This window comes from Silene latifolia, chromosome 11, assembly GCF_048544455.1.
Source record: "Silene latifolia isolate original U9 population chromosome 11, ASM4854445v1, whole genome shotgun sequence".
NCBI classification, from domain to species: domain Eukaryota; kingdom Viridiplantae; phylum Streptophyta; class Magnoliopsida; order Caryophyllales; family Caryophyllaceae; genus Silene; species Silene latifolia.
The window spans coordinates 181,887,162-181,900,579 of record NC_133536.1 but is presented as its reverse complement, the minus strand read 5'-3'; the positions used below and the strand labels follow the sequence as shown (position 1 = coordinate 181,900,579).

The window sequence follows — 13,418 nt, the reverse complement described above, 5'->3', positions numbered from 1 at the left end:
TGGTTTTGGTTTTGGAGAACATGTAAACTTTAATCATCTATACTTTAATAATTGTGTTTGGATTGTTAACTTTGATATACTGACCTCGGGCAACCGAGATGGTGACAGTCTCTCATGCTAGGGTGGCCTGGTAAGACACCTTGGTATTTGAGGGTGTCGCATCTTGAGGCACGATAACTTGGAGAATCGATCTAAGACCTTTGTCATTGCCGGACCGAGCACTAGCTCGACTTAAAATAGGAGAGGAATAAAGGAAGGGTGGCATCTCGGAAGAGAAACCCCCAGGATGAGAAGATAACTCTGGAACTTGGTGAAAAGGGAGACTGGACGACAAAAAGGAGCCCCCAGTAAACAGGTATAAATGGAAATTGTGGTTGGAAGGTTATGAAATGAAAAGGGATGGTTGTAAAATGGGTGTCGATAATTGAGGTTGAAAGTTTATGGTTGGTCTGGTTGATAATTGAGGTAAAATTTTATAGTTAGGAGGGTTGTGTCTATGAGGACTGCCTACGTATTCACGTGAAGTAAAATCAAACCAGATCGTAGTTCTGAGCTGGATTTGTTAATTTTATTTGGGTGTTGCGGTTGTATCCTTCTTGTGTAAGAAAGGACTGCCTACGTATCCACCTGAAGAGGTGAAATCAAACCATGCTCGTAGTTCAGGGTGGGTGCCTAAGCTATGTAGTTAGGGCCTTAAAGTGAAGAGGTCACGAGGGTAATTTCCTTTGGTGACTTGAAGAATTGATTTGAGATAACTCCCTCTGATCATAGACCAAAGAGGTATAATTAACTTTGTAGAAGTTTCCTTGTCGTATGAGCGCACTCAAAGTGGACCCTAAGGATGAATTGGGTATGTCCCGTTCTAGGTAGCAAAGTATCTGAAGACTCCGTGTATGGGTCAAGGTGAAACTGGATAGGATATTTGGAATATTCCAACTTTATTAATTGTTATTTCCTTCCATTCAATGTCATCTCTAATGACATGAATTTATCCAAGTATATGTCTAGACTACTTACTAGACATGGGCTCTTTAACTTGAAAGATGCTCCCACTGTTATCGCATAACTTGTGATAAAATCATTTGTAAAGGGATTCACCCTTAATCCATACATTGACGATTTTATCACAATTTACTTAGAATCCTTTTGTAGAATTTGCAATGCGCGAAACTAAAACACTTTTCTTAGTTTCTTACTCCTTCGTCAATAACATTAGCTTAGGATTTCATCAAATCCTTTTAAGCTTGGAAACTAAAGTTTGTGCAACCCTTCAACACCTAACTTAGTTTATCATCCAAACATGTGTACAAGTCATCAATTGTACTTTAAGGCTTTCACAAGCCCATCTTATGAATTAACTTATTATTGACTCATAATGTTCCTAGCATATGGTACATCACGGCGTGTGCGTCTATTGTCATACATGATCATTCTAATGGCGGAAACATTAGCTATTGATTTCATGTGATCAACAACTTAATAGGTTCAGTGAATGATGATGACTCCATCATTGTAATTCCACTTTCATCAACATGAATAGCCTATTAAACCTTGTTGATGTACAACAGATACGAAAGAACTTATCCTCATAAGACTCTTAACTCTATGCCAATATTCTCTCTCATAGATTCAAAATCTAGAATATTTTGCATCCCTTTCCAAGTCTCCTAGTCACTCTTGCTAGAAGAGAGAATTGGTACATTATTCTCAATAAGTAATATGTTATCAACATATAAGACATGGAGAAACAATTCTAGCTCCCACTTAACTTCATGTATAATCATGATTCTTCAATCATGTGAATGAAACCATCCACTATTATCACATGAATGAAAAACATAATCCTTTAATGCTAGCTTAAGACCATTTTGTGATCACTTAAGATAGCTACGCATAATATGTTAGGATTCTTAGATCTTCATCTAAGGTTTCGTGTTTCAAACACTTCCTTCTCTAAATTCCCATTTTAGAAAAGCGAATTTTAATCTCATTTGCCATTCTTCATTAAAATGAAATGCGGCAATTCCTAACATAATTAATTTTGATCAACATCTTTATGTCAATCTATGCTTTTAAGTACTCTAAAGCTCTATTCACTTTAAGGAGACCCTTTCCTTTAAGTAAATCTACTCTTGAGTAACTATTTTCGGATTGTAATACAATGGCTCGTGTGTAACATGGTCATAATACTATCACTTTCACAAAGCAATATTTTTAAACAATAAGACACCTGCGATAAACTCCCACTGAACTATGCTTATATTCTATCTTCATAGACAATAGTTCAATACCAAGTCCCACTCTATAATTCTATTACTTTCACAAAGTAACATTTCAACTATAAGAGATGTTTGTGACGATTCAATCTACTCCCACTCTATCTCTCAGAAATACATCTATCTTCTTGAGAGATAGCTTTGTGAGTCACAAACATATATATTTAACGGAGTATTAGGAGTTTATCTAGACTATGTATTAGCTTTCAAAAGGCCATCCCTTTCATGGCAGCTTAATTCATGTAATATGGCAGTCTGATTCATGTCATATGGTTTAATAGACTCTCTATTCTAGGTATCTCATGGTTGACCATCCGTTTAGAATAATGTGTCCTTATGGTATCGTAAATTCCCTACTTGATGAGTTCAAAAACTCATTACAACTTTAATTGATCTTACATAAGTAAGTTGTTACTTTTAGTAATGATGACATAAGGAGAATCAAATTCATAGCTTATGGACATATAATGATCCCATCATCATAATCGTCTATTTGATCAATTTGAGTTGTCTATCTAAGGTTTCTCTACGCAAGTAATTTATGATGATGATTTTAGAACAAATAACATAATAAAACAAGTGATTTGGGTTGAAACCAAATCACCAATATCCAAAATACAACCCGTGTTTAAAGGATACAAACCAATTTCCAAGTCACACAAGGAAATCAAAATAGTTCTAAAAACTTGAAATACATCATAAAATTAAAGACAAAGCAAATAAAAGCCAAGCTTCCATTGATCCATCACCACGGTCGGCTACTCTAGCTTCCCACATGATCCTCTAGGCTTGCTTCTCCTTGCCTTTGTCCTTGGTAGGAGGCCCTATTTACAATAAAAAGGGTAATCATCACAACTTGTATCATCATACCAAAGTTGAGATTGAAACATAAAAGACAGGGATAGTTATATACCTACTGGAATAACCTTTCCAGCTTTGATGTCGCCAAGGTATTTGGAACAGTTTCTCTTCCAATGCCCAACACCACAACAATAGTGGCACTTGTCCCCGGAGGGGGCACTGTACTTGGGCTTGGAGGAGCTTGCTTCATAAGTCTTAGCTATGTTCCTGTTGGGAGTTCGCTTCTTTCCCTTTTTCCCGCTCTTCTTGAAGCTTCCCTTGCTCTTATGATTGACATTGAGCACATATTTGGTGGAGCTAACACTTAGCCCCATATCCCTTTCGGCTTGCACAAGCATTTTGTGCAACTCATCAAGGGAAACCTTCTTAACTTGCATATTGAAATTCACCCGGAATTGAACATATGCTTTGATTTTGTTGAGGGAATGAAGAATTCGATCAATTACGAGTTCATTGGGAATTTCCACCTTATGCATTTCAAGGTCTCAACATGCTCCATCAACTTTAGCACATGAGGGCTCACCTTTTGGCCCTCTTTGATGTTAAGATCAAAGAATGCGGAAGCCGCCTCATATTGAATGACCCTAAGAGCTCGTGAAAACATGTTCACAAGCTTCATGTAGATCTCATGAGCGGTGCTAATCTTTATAGCACTTCGTTGGAGTTCGGCCTCCATAGCGAAGACCAACACATTTTTGATCGTGGCCGACTCCTTTTGGTAAACCTCATAGGTTTGCCTAGCGGCGGGGGTGGACCTAGTATTAGGTTCGGAGAGAGATGCCTCGGTAAGGTAACGAAGCTTGTCGTCACCTTGCATGGCCAAGCGAAGTTGCGCGTCCCAATCGGCGAAATTAGACCCATTCTTTTCTAACTTACAACGATCCATGAAGGATCGGAGCCATGACACATTGGTAAGCGTGGTGGAACTAGTGGATGCGGACATGATTGGAGTTGCCATTGCGGTTGATAAAACAAATTTGACTACAAAATAGGAAATGAAGGAATTAATTTACATCTATCGTTTTAATAATACTCATAAATTTAACTACAAGTATTGCATTTATATAGTGACCTCCACCCAACTACATAAATGATTCCGAGATCCAAATTCATATCAACTCGGGCACGGTGAGCCGATTCATCCCTTATTAATATAACTCGGTGGATTAACTCTTTAATCGATTCTACTTTTAGAACTCTCGGTCGATAAAAATTACTCTAATTTTCATCTTTAGCCCGGAACACATGCGACTACGGTCAACAATACTTCCGTTGAGCTCAATCCAAATTTCGATGTAATAACATTTTATTACCCCACTTCGCCAACGTAACAAGGTTTGTATTACGGTGAAGCCGGATTAACTCCCTTATGAAATTGGTACTTCATGGGTTTCTACTATTTGGTAAGGCTATATCTCAATTATTATATGTGAGAGGTCTTGTCAATTTATTATCTATCACGTTTTAAGTGAACTAAAGCGGTGAACTACGATAATTATAATTGACACGGTCAATGACTCGATATGATATGCATGTGTTATTATGGCGATTTGGCAATGCATGTAACATATTAAAAGAAATGCAAAGCAATAAATAAAATTCCTAGTATGGCCTTCCTAAAATAGAAAATCAAATAATCTATTACATATTCGGAAACCAACTCCTTTGGTCCCTTGAATCTTCAAGTGGCACGCCTCCCAAGACACCGTCTTCGTTGGATCACCTTTCCGAATGACACCGTCTTTGAAGATACTCCATAATTACAAATAATAATAAAAATACAAAACTATTCCTATTATACATTTGTAAAATGGAAAAACTAATGAAATAAAAATAAAAGTGATACGAGATCACATTAAATTACAACCGAATCAATATTCCCTTTCATTACGGGTAATATCGATTAAAACTAAGGCCATACTAAGATAAAATTACATAATTCAAAATTATATAAATAAAAGACATTCAACAATTGAAATATGCAGCATTATAATATGTATCTATCATGCCAAATGATGTGCCAAATCGCCCTATTTAACTTATGTCGTACATATAACCCGGTTTTATGGAAATGCGTGATAATAACCTTTTTTAAATCACTAATTAACACTTAAATCACATCTAAGCTCAAGTTAATTATCCTAACACTTTTTAGGACTCAAAAATTAGTCATCATTAAATTTTTGACAATAATTCAACTTGATTTAATTTTATGCTCATTTTTTACCTTAAAATCATTATTTATATGAAATAAATCCAAATTAAATTATAAAAATTTCAAAATTTGAATTTTAAATTTTTGAAGATTCTGGAATAAATACATGACACTAATAATGTCAAAAAACATGGTTAAAATTTTTGAATTAATTTTGAGAAAATATAGTTTTATCGGTTTTATCTCATAAAATACATAAAGTATTCGAAAATTAATCAAATAATTGTTACAACGTTAGATCTGATTAGTGGGATATTTATGCAACTTAAAATAATTTTAGCAAGCCATGCAATACGTTTTAGCTAATTTTGCTAAAATAGTCACTATTTATGCCATGTTTACTCTAAAAATCCATAAATCATGCTAAAAGAGATCTTTTAATCTAGAAATTTACACACACTCTGTAAATATTGCATGTGACAACATATTTAAAAATCATGGCTTAATTCAAAATTTAACTATTTTTAACCATTTTACCTCTTTTAATCCATTTTTATCTCATAAAAATCATAAATCATGCAATATTAATCAAATTAACTCGACTTTTTACACACAACTTGTAAAATATGCATGTGAGTGCATATAAAATTTCCAAGGTCAGAAACTTAGTTTAACTATTTTTAGCATTTTAATTCCCATTTTAGTCATAAAAATGTAATAAAATCACTAAAAAATCATTAAAATGAGCAAAAAATTTCCATAAATCATAAACATGACCTAAAAATATTTTAGGACCAGAATATATAATATGCATGGTGATTTCATGGCTTATACTTATAAATTACAAATTTTTAGTTTTATATGTTAACCTTTTAACTCGGAAAAACAATAACCGATTATGCATGCAACATCCTTATGCTCTGATACCACTTGTTAGGTTCATATACCTATTATTAGACTCATCTAATAGTGAACTAATTAACTTGTTAATTATATGTTCTTTTGATCTAGTGCATGCATAACAAAATGAAAGGTTTATAAGAAAAACAATGTTCCTCACATTGATATATGGTTCGAAAATGTGGGTACAAGTAAGGTCACCTTCCTTCACTTGTTCTTGAGCTTAAAGTGATGGATGATCCTCCTAAGACTCCAAGTATAGAAGACACTCCAATAAGTTGCACCCAAGATTAATCCCAAAAATTCCTACTAATATTAACTAGATATGTAGTAGAAATGTTCCCTTAATATTACTAATATTTCTAGTATTACTATCTCTAGTAATATATTGAGTGTATTAGTATTTGAGAGAGTTTGTTGCAATTTGCATGTGAAGGAAATATAGAGAGAAAAACAAGCAAAACAACTAGAGGAAAAATGAGCAACAAATGCTCATATATAAGGACCAAAATCGGTGGCCTTAGAGCATTAGGAGGAATATTTTTCCTTTTGTTTTTACTTGTTTGTTTAGTCTAGGTAGAGTAGTGTAAGAGTAGGCATGATTAAAGCTAGTATGTAGTGTCACTATCATGCTTTAATAAAAAACCAACAAAGACAAAAGAGCATCTTTTGCTCTCTTATTTGGCCGAAAATATGGACCCATTTTGGTCCATTTTTGCCTTTTGTCATTTGTCCTACAAATGCTTATAAGTCATATGTTTAACTATCTGATGCGACCATAATTGGCGCATATTTAGCCCCCGAATTACCATTGTTTCCATGCTTTTTAGTGCCTATTTGGGTCATTTCTTATCTTTAGTTCTTTGTTTTGCATATTCTTTGAGATTTTGATCCCTTGGTAGGAAAGGAGTAAGAATCTTGCATTTTCATGGCAAAACAAGGCTAAATTGATCATATTCAATGACCAAGCATCAAGGAGAGACAAGACTAGAAGGCCTTTGTACATAGCATAGTAGAAGAGCATTGTTGAGAAAAGGATCCTTGAGTCCCCAAGGAAATCCCCAAGGAATTCATGAAGAAAAGGGAAGAAAAAGAAGAAGGAAAGGCTTGAACTACAATCCGAACGGATTGTAGAGAATCCGCCCGTCCCTCTCAGTCCGAGCGTCCTCACCAGGAATCCGCTCGGATTCCCCATGCCCAGTCCGAGCGTCTTGTTCCTTGATCCGCTCGGATCGTCCATCCCAGATCCGGCCGTCCCGACTCCCGGCCCGCACGGATCACAAAGACAAAGACGATTTCGTTCTTCAAGCTACGAAATGGAGAAGCCCTTCTCTCGGATAATCCTGGAGGCTCCTTGCTCAACTTAAAAAGTGTAATTACTAGTTTAGCCCTTAGTTAACCCTAATGCATCCTCCCTAATTTTCACTATAAATACCCCATTAGTCTAATTAGAGGAGCATGTTCTTCTTATCAAAAATTAGAGTAGTTAATATCAATCAAATCTCTCTTCAATATTGTAATCAAATATTAATCAAGTTTTAATCCAAGTTTTAGTTCTTCAATCTCTCTCTTGTTCTTACTTTATTTTGGGTAATTAGAAGATTATTGGGTTTATTGGGAGATTGACAACCTTCCATCAATCATCAAGTTCTTCTATTATTCTTTGCATTATTATTTTGGAATCATTAGTAGGTATAATCTCTTAATCCCTTTTTAATTATTGCTAATTACTTTCATTTATTCATCATGTTTCATTATGTTAGTATGATTGACAACCTTTCTAGCATGATCAATATGATAATGAGTGAGTAGTCTCTTAGCTAGGGTTTAATGGGTGATTAGGGGAAACCAACATGGGGAATGATTCATGCTTAAATTAATATGCTTTCATATCTTATTTGCTTGCTTGTTTTGATCTTAATACATGCACATGTTATATTTGATGAAATGCTAAGCCTATGAATCCTTGCATTTACTATCATCTTCTATCCTTTCAACTTGACTTGTAAGACATAACCCAACTCGAGTCTTGTTAGATCATGCATGTGTTAAGTAGGGAAGATTAAGTCGACTTGTAGGTGTTGTACAATCCAAGAGATTCGGCTCCGGGACCCAAACTTTCCTAGGATTGTAAGATATAACCCAACTCAATCCATCACAACAATAATTGCTTGCTTATAATTTGAGAACATGTTTGTATGATCATATCCCATGATTCCCCTATGAACCCATGACACCCTAGTGCTTTTAATCAATTGTTTACACCCTTATTTCATCTACCTTGTTAGTTTATTTTCATTGCTATTTTAGTTTAGTGACCTTCTACATCAACCCAATTTGTGACACCCCTAGACACCACTAGTTACAATAGAATCTTCATTTCAATACCCGTCCCTTGGGATCCGACCTTTACTTGCCTCTTTACTAATTGTAGAGTTGTTTGTGAAGTATAAATTGTGTTTTGTATCGACCATTGACCAACGACCACATATGCTTAATTGTGAACACCAAATGGCTCCGATCAAAAATGGCGCCGTGCTGTCTAAGGGACGGTGTTTAATTGATTTAAGATTTCTTTTATTGTTTTTAGTTGTGTCTTTTTTCACCTTGGGGAAGTAAGACTCCTCAAGGTTTGTTCTAATTGTTTTCTAGTTGTTTGATATTTTGCATGTCTAGAAGGTTACAAAGAGATTTGTTACCTTTTGACCGTGAAATCGAAAGAACCTTGACGAATAATAGGAGACTTGTTAGGAGGAATTTGGGAGGTGTTGGTGAAGTTGTTCAACCCACTAGTGAGTTTGTCAATCCTTTCGCAATAGAAGGAGAAGAGAACCCATTAAACAATACCACACAAAATCCACCTACAATGCCTAAATTCTCGTCACACTCTATACCCACCGAGGAGGATTTACCAAATGGTACTCCTACCCCACAACATCTTACCGGAAACTTTATTGCCAAGTCCGCCTTCATCCAACTAGTTGAGAGGAGCCAATTCGGGGGAATGCCTAGTGAGGACCCTCATTCTCATATGGAAACATTTTGTGATTATTGTGAAGCTATCTCTCAAACGGGCGTGACTCAAGACCAAATAAGATGGGTCTTATTTCCTTTTTCGTTAATCGGCACCGCAAAGCAATGGTTGAAGGGCCTTGATAAGGCCACCCTTGGAATAGATTCTTGGAAGAAGCTAGCTCTAGCTTTCTACAAAAATTCTACCCACCGGAGAAGACCAACATGCTAAGAGCTCAAATTACGGGTTTTAAGCAAAGGGATGAAGAATCTTTGTACGAAGCTTGGGAGCGGTTCAAGGGTATTTGTCGCTCATGTCCTCACCATGGACTTAACGAATGGTTTTTAGTGCAACAATTTTGGAATGGTTTATATGAAGATTCAAGGAACATTCTCAATATGGGATCAAATGGAATGTTCACCGAAGTTGATGACAATCAAACATGGAACAAGATTGAGGAAATGGCGGTCCATAATTCGCAATATAGTAGGCCTCGCAAGGCTACTAGAGGAGGAAAGTATGAAGTGGACACCGTTACTCAATTGGGTGCTCAACTTAGTGCTCACATTGACACAATCAACTTGAAGTTTGAACAAGCTATGGCTAGACTTGAGGAAAGCTAAAAATCATCAAAGCATCATGTCAATGCCATGACGGCATCCTCATCAATCCCAAGCGGGATATGTGAGAATTGTGGAACCTTGGGTCATGACTCAAGTGAATGTAGGGGAACAACCGAGCAAGTCAATGCTTTCCAAGCTTACAAAAGTGGTACCCCTTATTCAAATTTTTACAATGAAAACACCAAGTTCCATCCAAATCTCTCATACAAAAGCCAAAATGTCCAAAACCCTCAAACAACATACACTCCACCACCCATGAGAAATCAAAATCAAAGACCCTTTTTCAATCAAAACCAAGGCTACCAAAATCAAAATCCATACAATCACCACAATGACCAAAGTTTTGATGTCCAAAAAGCGGTCCTTCAAATGCAAAAAAATCAACAAGAATTTTTCACCCAAATGCAAAAAGATAGCCAAGCAAAAGACACCACCATCAACAACATTCTAGCTCACACCAAGATGTTGGAAACACAATTGACCCAACTAGCATCTTCAAACTCACAAAGACAAAAGGGGCAATTACCACCTCAAGGTAATCCCCCTAGACATGAAACGGTTAGTGCCATTCACTTGAGAAGTGGTACAAGATATGAAGCACCGAAGAAGCAAGTTGAGGATGAAGTTGTGAGAGCTAGTGAGAATGAAGTTGTGGTGCAAGGTCCCAAGGAAGGGGAATCATCAAAAGAAGAAAGTTCAAAGAAAAATGAAGACAAAGCCAAAGAAAAGGAGCCCATTGTGATTAGACTTCCTTTTCCAAGTCGTCAAGCCAAGCCTAAATTTGATGATCAACTTGGAAAGTTCATGGAAATTGTGAAGAACTTAGAAGTCTCAATTCCTTTCACGGAATTAATCAATCACGTTCCGGCCTATGCAAAGTACATGAAAGATATCCTCACAAAGAAGAAGTCAATCCAGAAACTTGAGACTATCGCCTTCACTAAGGTGAGTAGTGCAATTCTTCAAGGGAGTTCACCTCCAAAGTTAAAGGATCCGGGAAGCTTCTCAATACCGTGTACCATTGGCGACACAACGATCAACAAAGCCTTATGTGATCTAGGGGCTAGTGTGAGTGTCATGCCGTACTCGGTAAGTAAAAGGTTGGGAATGGGAGAGCTTAAATGTACCAATATCACTCTTCAAATGGCCGATAGATCGACGAAGACACCGCTAGGGATATGGGAAGATGTCCCCGTGCGAATTGGGAAGTTTTTCATCCCGGTGGACTTTGTCATAGTTGATATGGAGGAAGATTCCAACATTCCAATCATATTAGGAAGACCTTTCCTACACACCGCGGGTGCGGTGATTGATGTGAAACATGGAGAGCTCACTCTAGAAGTGGGAGATGAAAGCATAACTTTTAATCTTGACAAGACCATGAGAGCTCCTCGTTTGCATGAGCCATGTTTCATGATTGATCATTATAGCCGAAAAGATGAAAAGAAGAAATCGGAACTCCAATGGAGGAAGAAAGTTGAAGATGCTCCATTCAAAGAGCAAGTGAATTGTGAAAAGGAGAGCTTGCAAAGCTCATCAAAATCAACCAAGGAAGAAGATGATGGCCTCATTGGCCAAGAGAAGAAATTGGGAGAGTTGTCTCCATCCAAGCAAGAGATTTTCAATGATCAACTCAATGAAGTTTGTGGTCTTTGGGACGATGAATTTGAAGGGATCTTTAATCCCTACATTGGGCATGCCATCGATCATGATCAACAACAAGGGCCACGGTCTATTGAGGACCTCTACCACAACAATGAACAAGCTTTTAATTATTTCTTCGAGGTGTTGAGCAACATCAACAACACCTTGAACATGCCTCCTTGACATCTCATCAAGAATGAGAGTTTGGTGGAGTCCTCCCTAAACCACCACTTGTAAATATTTCTAACTCCCTAACTTACATTCAATTTTTGTATTGCATTTTTTGTCATTTTTGGATTTATTTACTTTGATCAAAATAATTGTCATGAAAAGAGAGAAGTGAGGGAGGGACTAATGATTTTAATTGATGTGTAGTGCTTTACCTTAGTGTGGGGATGGCAATTGCCTAGGCTATTCATGCCTTAGTAGTGCCCCCACAATGAAGAACACAAGATTTGAAAGAAAGAAAGAAAGAATGATAAGGGAATGCGTTGGTGCACGGATGGAACTGAATCCGTGTACACAAGGACCAATCCGAGCGGATTCCTGAGAATCCGCCCGTCTGCAGAGGATCCGAGCGTCCTGCTGAGAAGATGCCCGTCTTGGCTGAGCTGAAAACTTGCAAATTCTTGACTGTTGAAGAATCCGAGCGGATTTACGGAAAGACGCCCGCTCACGTAATCCGTCCGTCTTGTGGACAATCCGCCCGTCTTGCGGTGAAGAAAAACAAAGAAAAATCTCTGGACAAGAATCCGTCCGTCCTGCACGAAATCCGCCCGTCTCATCTCAGAAGAATCCGAGCGGATTCCCCAGAATCCGCCCGTCTCTAGGCGGGATTTTTGAAAATTTGAAGCTGAAGAATCCGAGCGGATTGCGCCTAATCCGCACGGATTGTCCCTGCGTCCTAATATTGTCGAGTTCTTTAAATACCCACCCCACCTTCATTCATTCATTCATTCACTCATAAACACTACCCATAACATCAAAACCCTCATCCTCTCCATCTCAAAAACAAAAACCCTCAACAAAACTCACCAAAATCAAATCAAACCATCTTTCAAATAACAAATCAATCACTCCATCTTCATTAACAATCAAAACCAAGCACAAAATCTTCACCTTTGAATTGATTTTTGTTCTCATAAAGGCAAAGCCTTTTACCTTCAAAATCGATTTGGGCATTCTACAAATTGAAGATTTTTGATCTTTTTCTTGGTTAGCTCATCAAATGGCAAGAACAAAGGGAGCAACAAAAGCAAAAGCAAAGGCACCAAAGACTACAACTCTCTCTCAAAGGCAAAAAGCTCTACAAATGAAGAAGGCTTTGGCAATGGTGGTATCAACACCAAGCTTGGAAGTGCAACCACCTCAACAAATTTCTATGGAAGCATCACCCTCTACTCCGGTAATTAATCAACTCTTGCATTACCCGGAGGTAACATTCATTTCCGATTCCCATAGAAATACATTTGTCAAGTTTGCTATGAAACAAATTCAATCCACCAAATTCATATGCCAAGATGTTTTAGAGAAGTTGGGTGTTCTTGAACAAACAAGAGTCTTTTTCAATGCCATGGGTTTAAAGAAATTGTTTGAAATGAAGGAAGTAACATACCCCTCCCTTGTCTTGGAATTCTTAAGTTCTTTAAAAGTGACAAAAGTTGAGAATAGGGAAAATATTGAGTTTCGTCTAGCTAACACTAGTAGACGCATTACCTTTCCGGAATTGGGTGCAATTTTGGGTCTTAGCGATGAACATAAATTTTATAAGCAATATGGGAAGTATGATCCCGAGCCTCTTTGGGAGGCAATCTCCGGGAAGAAATTTGAAGATTTTAAAGCTTGCCGTGCTCTTTTGGTCCATCATCCGGGCATAAGAATATGGCACAAAGTTGTGGGAAATACCATAATTGCTAGGAAAGACACCAATCATTTCACGGGACTCG

General features: G+C 37.2%; 1 non-coding gene across 1 annotated transcript; it reads right to left on the bottom strand.

Annotated features, from left to right (window-relative positions):
- Positions 1-9,429: 9,429 nt before the first annotated feature.
- LOC141616526 (small nucleolar RNA R71) lies at positions 9,430-9,536 on the bottom strand. Its single transcript, XR_012530870.1, has one exon. It is a non-coding gene; the product is annotated as a small nucleolar RNA R71 (small nucleolar RNA).
- Positions 9,537-13,418: the final 3,882 nt, after the last annotated feature.